Genomic DNA, 7,616 nt, shown 5'->3' on the forward strand with positions numbered 1-7,616 from the left:
ATCATTGGCTAACCTCATGAATTTTCCTTGGTTCTATAATGTCTTGGCTATCAATAACTTATTGCTTATGCATATCTGGATGCATTAATCCCATAGTTATAGTTACAGTTTAACATATTTGCTGAAAATATAACAGCTAATTCTGCTGTTTCTGAAACTGATTATGTTCTGGGCAAAGACATAATGAACTAAAAGGAACAAAGGCCAACAATTGAAAGAATGAAAGAAATCATGGTTAGAGTGGTGTAATGCTCTTTGGATGGGTTTGAATCTCAGACTTCACAGTGAAACGGAGAGGAGCGTGCTGTGTAATAGCTTTCCCAATATCCTTTAAAATTTGTTTTATTTTCTGTTAATGAAATGATCATTGAACTCTGCTCCAAAATTTAGTGAAGAACTTCATCTGGTGTTACTGGAATTAAATTGCACCCAATAGTCTAGTGCTGCAGCAAAGTGAAATTGCAGTAAAAGCCCTTAATGTTTATAACTAGATTAAAAGGCCCTGAATTTGCAGAGCAGTAAAATAATGGAATCACTTTGGAAAACCATTGTTTTTTTTCTTCTCCCCTGTCTGGCAATCTAATGCTAGTGGCATCTGCATTGCTTAAATAAATTTATAAATTAAAACCAGTCTGTTAATAGAAGCAGTGTGTTCTAATAGCAAGTACTAATGACCCATATGAAAATGAAGCAGGTTTTAATCGTGGAAGGGAATAGCATCTAAATTGCACCGTTTGAGGCCAGAGCTGTGCAATGACAAGCTTGAAGTTGTAAACTGCCTGGCACAGCTTCTGCAGACACCATGTGTGTCATAGAGAGACTCTCTGCATATCACCCCCTCCCCCACCCCGAGTTCAGATTTCCTCTGCAGCCTTCAGTGTGTTGCACTAAGCCTGCTATGTTCTGCTGCTTTCCTTCCCCTTAATGTTCTGCACCATTCCCCAAAAGAAACGCAGCCAGGTGACCTATTTCTTGGTCTGTGCCAATACTGTACTGTGACCATTTGCTAGGAGAAGTAGAGTGGATGTTGACCTATCCGCGTTCCTCTCCTGTTGAGAAATAGTGTTTGTGCTCTAGACCCCTCGCTAACAGCCTGACTTTAGAACTTCACCACGTGGACTCAAATATGCATGTGATCATTCAATGTTGTTATAGCAACACACCGAGTGTTAATGTTACACTTACTCAGACCCGATTCCAGGTTGCTTCTCTGTTATACATTTTTATCCCTATTTTCCAGCTTGGCTTACACATTCTATTTCCCTGCTGAGATTAAAGGTAAAACACTCTCTGAATGCTCTTTGGGTTTTATAGCATTCTATTATGTTAGCAACAGTGAAACTCTTTTAAGGCCTGGCACCTATCTATTCGTTTGAAATTGAACAATTGAATTCCTTAGCAACACACACAAAATGCTGGAGGAACTCAGCAGGTCAGGCAACATCTATGGAAATGAATAAACAGTCGATGTTTTGGGCTGAGGCCCTTCATCAGGACTGAGAAGGAAGGGAGAAGATGCCAGAATAAAAAGGTGGGAGGAGGGAAAGGAGGTATTCCTTAACCGCTCTAGTACAGTCAGAATTGGGGTGAAATTTCTGTGTCAGTGAATCATTACACTTCAGCAAGGGTTATGAAGGCTGCTCTGCAATATTGTTTTACACGTGTCAGTGGTTTAAGAGTAATTTGATTTTAATTTGATAGTTATTTTTTGTAACTTTGTCAGACAGTGGCACTGCGGAACAGATGCGTTGCAATCCCAGCTATAACTTTGTATATGTGCACGGACTATGTGTGGTAACGCGCATGAGATTGAATGATCATCTGTAGTGTGTGCTCTGTGGTTATGGATGGCTGCCCCACTGCTTGCTTGGCTGGTTACATTTGCTCCAATACCTGTAAACTTGAGGTGATGCAGAGCTTTGTACTCAAGCTTGAGTTCTTACCAGTCCTGTTTGCCCATTATATTCTGTGGTAAATAAGGCAAATATAATATTAGCATTCATTTCGAGAGGACTAGAATATAAAAGCAAAATGTAATGCTGATGCATTATAAGGCATTGGTCAGACCACTCTCGGAGTATTATGAGCAGTTTTGGGCTTCTTTTCTAAGAAAGGATGTGCTGGCATTGGAGAGAGTACAGAGGAAATTCACAAGAGTGATCATGAGAATGAAAAGGTTAACGTATGAGGAGTGTTTGATGGCTCAGAGGCTATACTCACTGGAGTTTAGAAGAATGAGGGGAAACTCATTGAAATCAACTGAAAGGCCGAGATGGAGTGGAATTTGAGAGGATGTGTCCAGTGGTGGGGGAGTCTAGATCCGTAGGGTACAGCCTCAAAATACAAGGACGTCCCCTTAGAACAGAGATGAGGAGGAATTTCTTTAGCCAGAGGGTGATGAAGCTTTGGAATTCATTGCCACAGACCACTGTGGAGGACAAGTCATTGGGTATATTTAAAGTGGAGTTTGATTGTTTTTTAATTAGTCAGGGCAATGGTTATGTGGAGAAGGTAGGGAATGGGGTTGAGAGGGATAATAGATCAGCCATGATGGAACAGCGGAGCATTTGATGAGCCAAGTGGCCCAACTCTGTTCCTACACCTTGTGGTCTTATTACCCTTCTACAAACACTGGATCCTGAGAAAGAACTGCTCGATTTTAAAACTCTGTTCCTTGCTTTCAAATGTCTCCATGAGTTTTCCCTTCCATCCCGTTGACACTTCCATCACCAGACCTGAAGAATTATCTTCACTAACTGCCTGGTCATTGTTAAATTTAAATACTTCAGCATTAGCAGCTGTAGCTTCATTTACCAAGGCCCTAAACTGTGGAACTCCCTTGATAAAATTCCCCTTTCATACTATGAGATACCACTTAATATACCTTTACGTCCAAATTTGTTGAGATTTCTCCGAACAGCAGAATAGTAGGACAGTGTTAGAGGGAGATTTTACCTTTCCTAATATTGACAGGGTCACCGATCGTGCAAAGGGCTACAGGATGGAATTTGTTAAATGTCTCTAAGAAAGAGCGGTGTGGTAGTGTAGCAGTTAGTGTAACTCTATTACAGTGCAGCGGTTCAAGTTCAAATCCTGCTGCTGTCTGTAAGGAGTTTGCACATTCTCCCCACAAATGCATGGGTTTTCGTGGGGAACTCCAGTTTCCTCCCAGATTCCAAAGACGTGCAGGTCATTAGTTTAGTTAGCCACATAGTAGTAATCATCGGGGTGGGCTCAGTGGGCCAGAAGAGCCTGCTGCCATGCTGTATCTCTACGTAAAGATATGAAAAAGCTCCCTTCATCAACACAGAGAGGGCTGCACTAAAGAGGGTGTAACAGAATACTTCCTCGTAGAGAGCAAGGTAGGTCAAGTGACGGAAGTGTCAGTGGGGTCACTTTCGGACCAGTGACCATCATTCAGCTAGTTTTAAAGTTAGCGCTGTTTAACAGGTTAAAGTCTTAATTTGGGCAAGGCCACTTCTGGAGATATTAGGGTGGAATTTATAGAGGTCGATTGGATGAGACTATTTGCAAGAAATAAAGAGGTTTCTAAAAGTGTTCAAGGACATCACATTACTTTTGGGTGAAAGGCAAGGCTGATAAGACTGGCAAGGCAGGACAAGCTATCTGTGATGTTTATTCCTTAGAACATGAAACTCTCTGCCATTACCATCTCCATCGCAGCACCATACGGGGGCATGAGCTCCATCCCATTTTGTGAGATCAATGACCAGCCATTTTGATGACATTGAGGGTTAGGTTGTTGTTTGGACACCAAGCCATTAGGCTCTCTATCTCCTTTCTCTTTCTTTCTTTCTTTATTAATCTTTTTATTGATTTAAAAGGAACATAGATACAAACAAGAGGAAAATTATCTCAAATATATGTATCAATAACAGTACAAATTGAGATTAAGATAGAGATGATCAAAATCATATGTAGTGTTAAGCTAGTATATAATATATAATAAAAAAGAAAACAGCAATTCTCCTCTTATCAGTTCATAAAGAGGAAAGAAAAAACTTTGAATTTTAAATGAAGAAAAAAAACACTACATTATACAAAAAAAAGAAACAAAACAAAAATTGTTATTATCGGATCTCATAGTTATTTGAGATCTGACAATAACAATATGCATATTTTAAAGACACTCTGACAGGTACAATATATGGATGGGGACAAACCTAAGAAAATTGTACCTAGATCACAATGTACAAATGAGCAGTTTATATATATCCCTATGTGGAGCAGCCATTGGTTGTACAAGCTATGGGCTTTCGGCTTCCTGAAGTCTCAAAAGTACAACTAATTTTGTTCCTTCTATTTCACCAGGTCCACCATAAAAGGCCAAATCACCTTGTCACATCTGTACAGACACTTGCCTGAAAAGAGTTTTTCACACTTATTTCCTTACATGAGAGAGGAAGGTCATGCATTCCCTCAATGGTTGACCAGAGATGAGTCTAGAGAAAGAAAGAGGCTTACTTATGGTTTAGGAAGAAAGAATTAGACAGGACTCTAGAGAGTTACAAGGTAGCCAAGGCGGAGCTGAAGAATGGACAGGAGACCTAGGAGAAGACATGAGAAGGCTTTGGCAAGTAGGATTAAAGAAAACCCCAAGGCATTCTACATGTATGTGAAGAACAGGAGGATGACCACAGTGAGGGTAAGACCAATTTGGGATAGGATTGGAAACATAAGTATGGAGTAGTAGGAGGTAGGGGAGGACCTTAATGAATGCTTTGCTAGCATTACTAGCAAACTAGCGAGACGGACCTTGATGTTCGTGAGGACAGTGTAAAGCAGACTGATATGCTGGAACATTAAGAAGGAGGATTTCTAGAACTTTTGAAAAGCAATAGGATAGATCAGTCCAGGGATTATGGGATACACCTCAGGTTTCTAAGGAGCATAAGGGAAGAGATTGCTGCACCTTTAGCAAAGACTTTTGTGCCCTATTAACCACAGGAGCAGTACCAAATGATTGGATGTTAGCAAACATTATTCCCTTGTTCAAGAAAGGGAGTTGGAATAAGCCTGGGAATTAGACCAGTGAGCCTTACTTCAGTGGTGTGATGATTGGAGAGGATTCTTAGAGACAGAATTTACAAGTATTTGGAGAAGTATCGTCTGATTTGGGATTCTCAGCATGGTTTTGTGAGGGGCAGGTCATGCTTCATGAACTTGATTAAATTATTTGACAATGTGACAAAGCAGATTGATGAAGGTAGAGCAGTGGATGTGGTGTATATGGATTTTAGTATGTTCATTTGTTAAGGTTCCTCATTCAAAAAGTCAGGAGGCATGGACCAATGGAAAGTTGGCTGTGTGGATACAAAATTGGCTTGGCTATAGAGGCAGAAAAATGGACGGTTATGTAAGAGGGTCGGGTTTGGTTGATCTTGGAGTAGGTCAAAATGTTGACACAACATCGTGGACCAAAGGACCTGTATGGTACAGTAATGTTCTATGTTCTAATCTATGTACGTGCTGAAAGTATTCCCCCCACTCCTATTCCTCCACTTACTTCCCTGTAATATTGTTTCAGAGTTACTCGCACATATTCACCAACTGTCCTCGAGTCTACTGTCCTATAGTATCCATTTAACCTCCCAGGTCTTTGGGATGCAGGAGGAGTCCATAAATCCTGTAGCCATGGAGAGAACATGCAAACTCCACACAGACAGTGTCCAAGGTCAGATTGATTTGGGGCTGCTGGAGCTGTGCAGCAGCACGAGGTGCCCGTGTCTCTGAAAATGGCTTTGGGTGTCCTGGCTGCGCTACTAAATCTGTGCTCTATTTTGAGGCAAAGTTAAAAATTACCACCACTAATTTAAAAATGTATCGAGCAGATTTATAGCTTGTGGCTATTTGGAAATGCAGCGGTGACTCGCATAACATTAGTAAACAACACCCTAACTTATTTAACAGCTTTAACATGGAAGGCAATTCACAGAGGGAGAAGAAAAAAATCCAATGTGCTAACATACTTCAAATACTTCCTGGCATATTATCCGGCTGGCATTTGAGATAAAATGTCCTCAAAAACCTAACTACAACATTCTTCTGTTGCTTTGATGATTCTATAAATTTGATACAATTTTGACTCATCTTTCCAGAGAATCGGTACAACACAGATGGAGGCCTTTCGGTCCATTGAGAAATGCTGGCTTCTTGGGAGCAGCATTCAAATACTTAATGAGATCCCTTCTGAATAATGGAATCTGTCTTTATCACCTTGCAAATGGTCAAAGCAGATAATAATAACAATGTTTATGAGGCTTGTAGAGAGACTCATGTTGGAGAGAGGCTTTATAAAGCACCGGTGAGTCCTCATTGGAATATTCTGAGCAATTTTTTGGCTCTTAATCTAAAAAGGATGTGGTGACATTGGAGAGGGTTGAAATAAGGTTTACAAAATGATCCTGGGATTGAAAGTCTTGTCATTTGAGGAGCATTTGATGGCTCTGGGTCTCTAGTCACTGAAATTCAGAAGAATTCGAGATGACCTCATTGAAACTTATCAAATGTTGAAAGACCTTGATGAATTGGATGTGGAGAGATATTTCCAATGGTGGGGGAGTCTAAGACCAGAGAACACAGCGTCAGAATAGAGGTGCATCCCTTTAGAACAGAGAGGAGGAAGAATTTCATTAGCCAGACAGTGGTGAGTGTGCGGAATTCTTTGCCACAGGCAGCCGTAGTGGACAAGTCATTGGTATATTTAAGGCAGAGGTTGATAGATTCTTGATTAGTCAGGGCATAAAGGGATACAGGGAGAAGGAGGAAGATTAGGTCTGAGAAGGCAATGCGTCAGCCATGCTGAAACAGTGGAGCAGACTCTATAGGCCAAATGGCCTAACTCTGCTCCTTAATCTTATGACCTTATGACCTTATGGTCAAATTACATGGAAAAGCTGAACCTCTTGGGTTCTTCTACTTAGAACAAAGAAGGCCGAGTTGTGATTTGATTGATCATATGATTCTGTAACTATTTAAAATCATGAAGGATCCAGACAAGGTGGATTTTAAATAAACTGTTTCTTTTGGTTGTGATGTTGAGAACCAATGAACATCAATGCAAAATGATTGGCCTTCAATATAGGTGTGGCATGAAGAAGCAATTAGGATATGAAATTCATTGCATGAAAGGGTGAACATAAACAGTATAGCACAGGGCCCTTCATGGTTGTATTACTGTGCATCGGCCTGCTCCCTCAATTTGCTCTCTGTTCATAAGATATAGGAGCAAAATTAGGCCATTTGGCCCATCACAACTGCTCCACCACTTTATCATGGCTGATCTATTTTCCCTCTCAGCCCCAATCTCTTGCTTTCTCTCTGTAACCCTTCGTACCCTGACCAATCAAGAATCTATCAACCTCAGCTTTTAATATTACGCAATGACTTAACCTCCACAGCTGCCTGTGGCAACAAATTCCGCAGATTCACCACTCTCTGGCTCAAAAAGTTCCTCCTCACCTTCATGCTAAATCGACATCCCTTTATTTTGAATGTGTGTCCTTTCATCTTAGACTCCCCCACAATAGGAAACATCCTTTCCAAATCCACTCTATCAAAGCTTTTCAACATTCAATATTATTCAGTGAGATTAC

This window comes from Mobula birostris, chromosome 1, assembly GCF_030028105.1.
Source record: "Mobula birostris isolate sMobBir1 chromosome 1, sMobBir1.hap1, whole genome shotgun sequence".
Lineage (NCBI taxonomy): Eukaryota > Metazoa > Chordata > Chondrichthyes > Myliobatiformes > Myliobatidae > Mobula > Mobula birostris.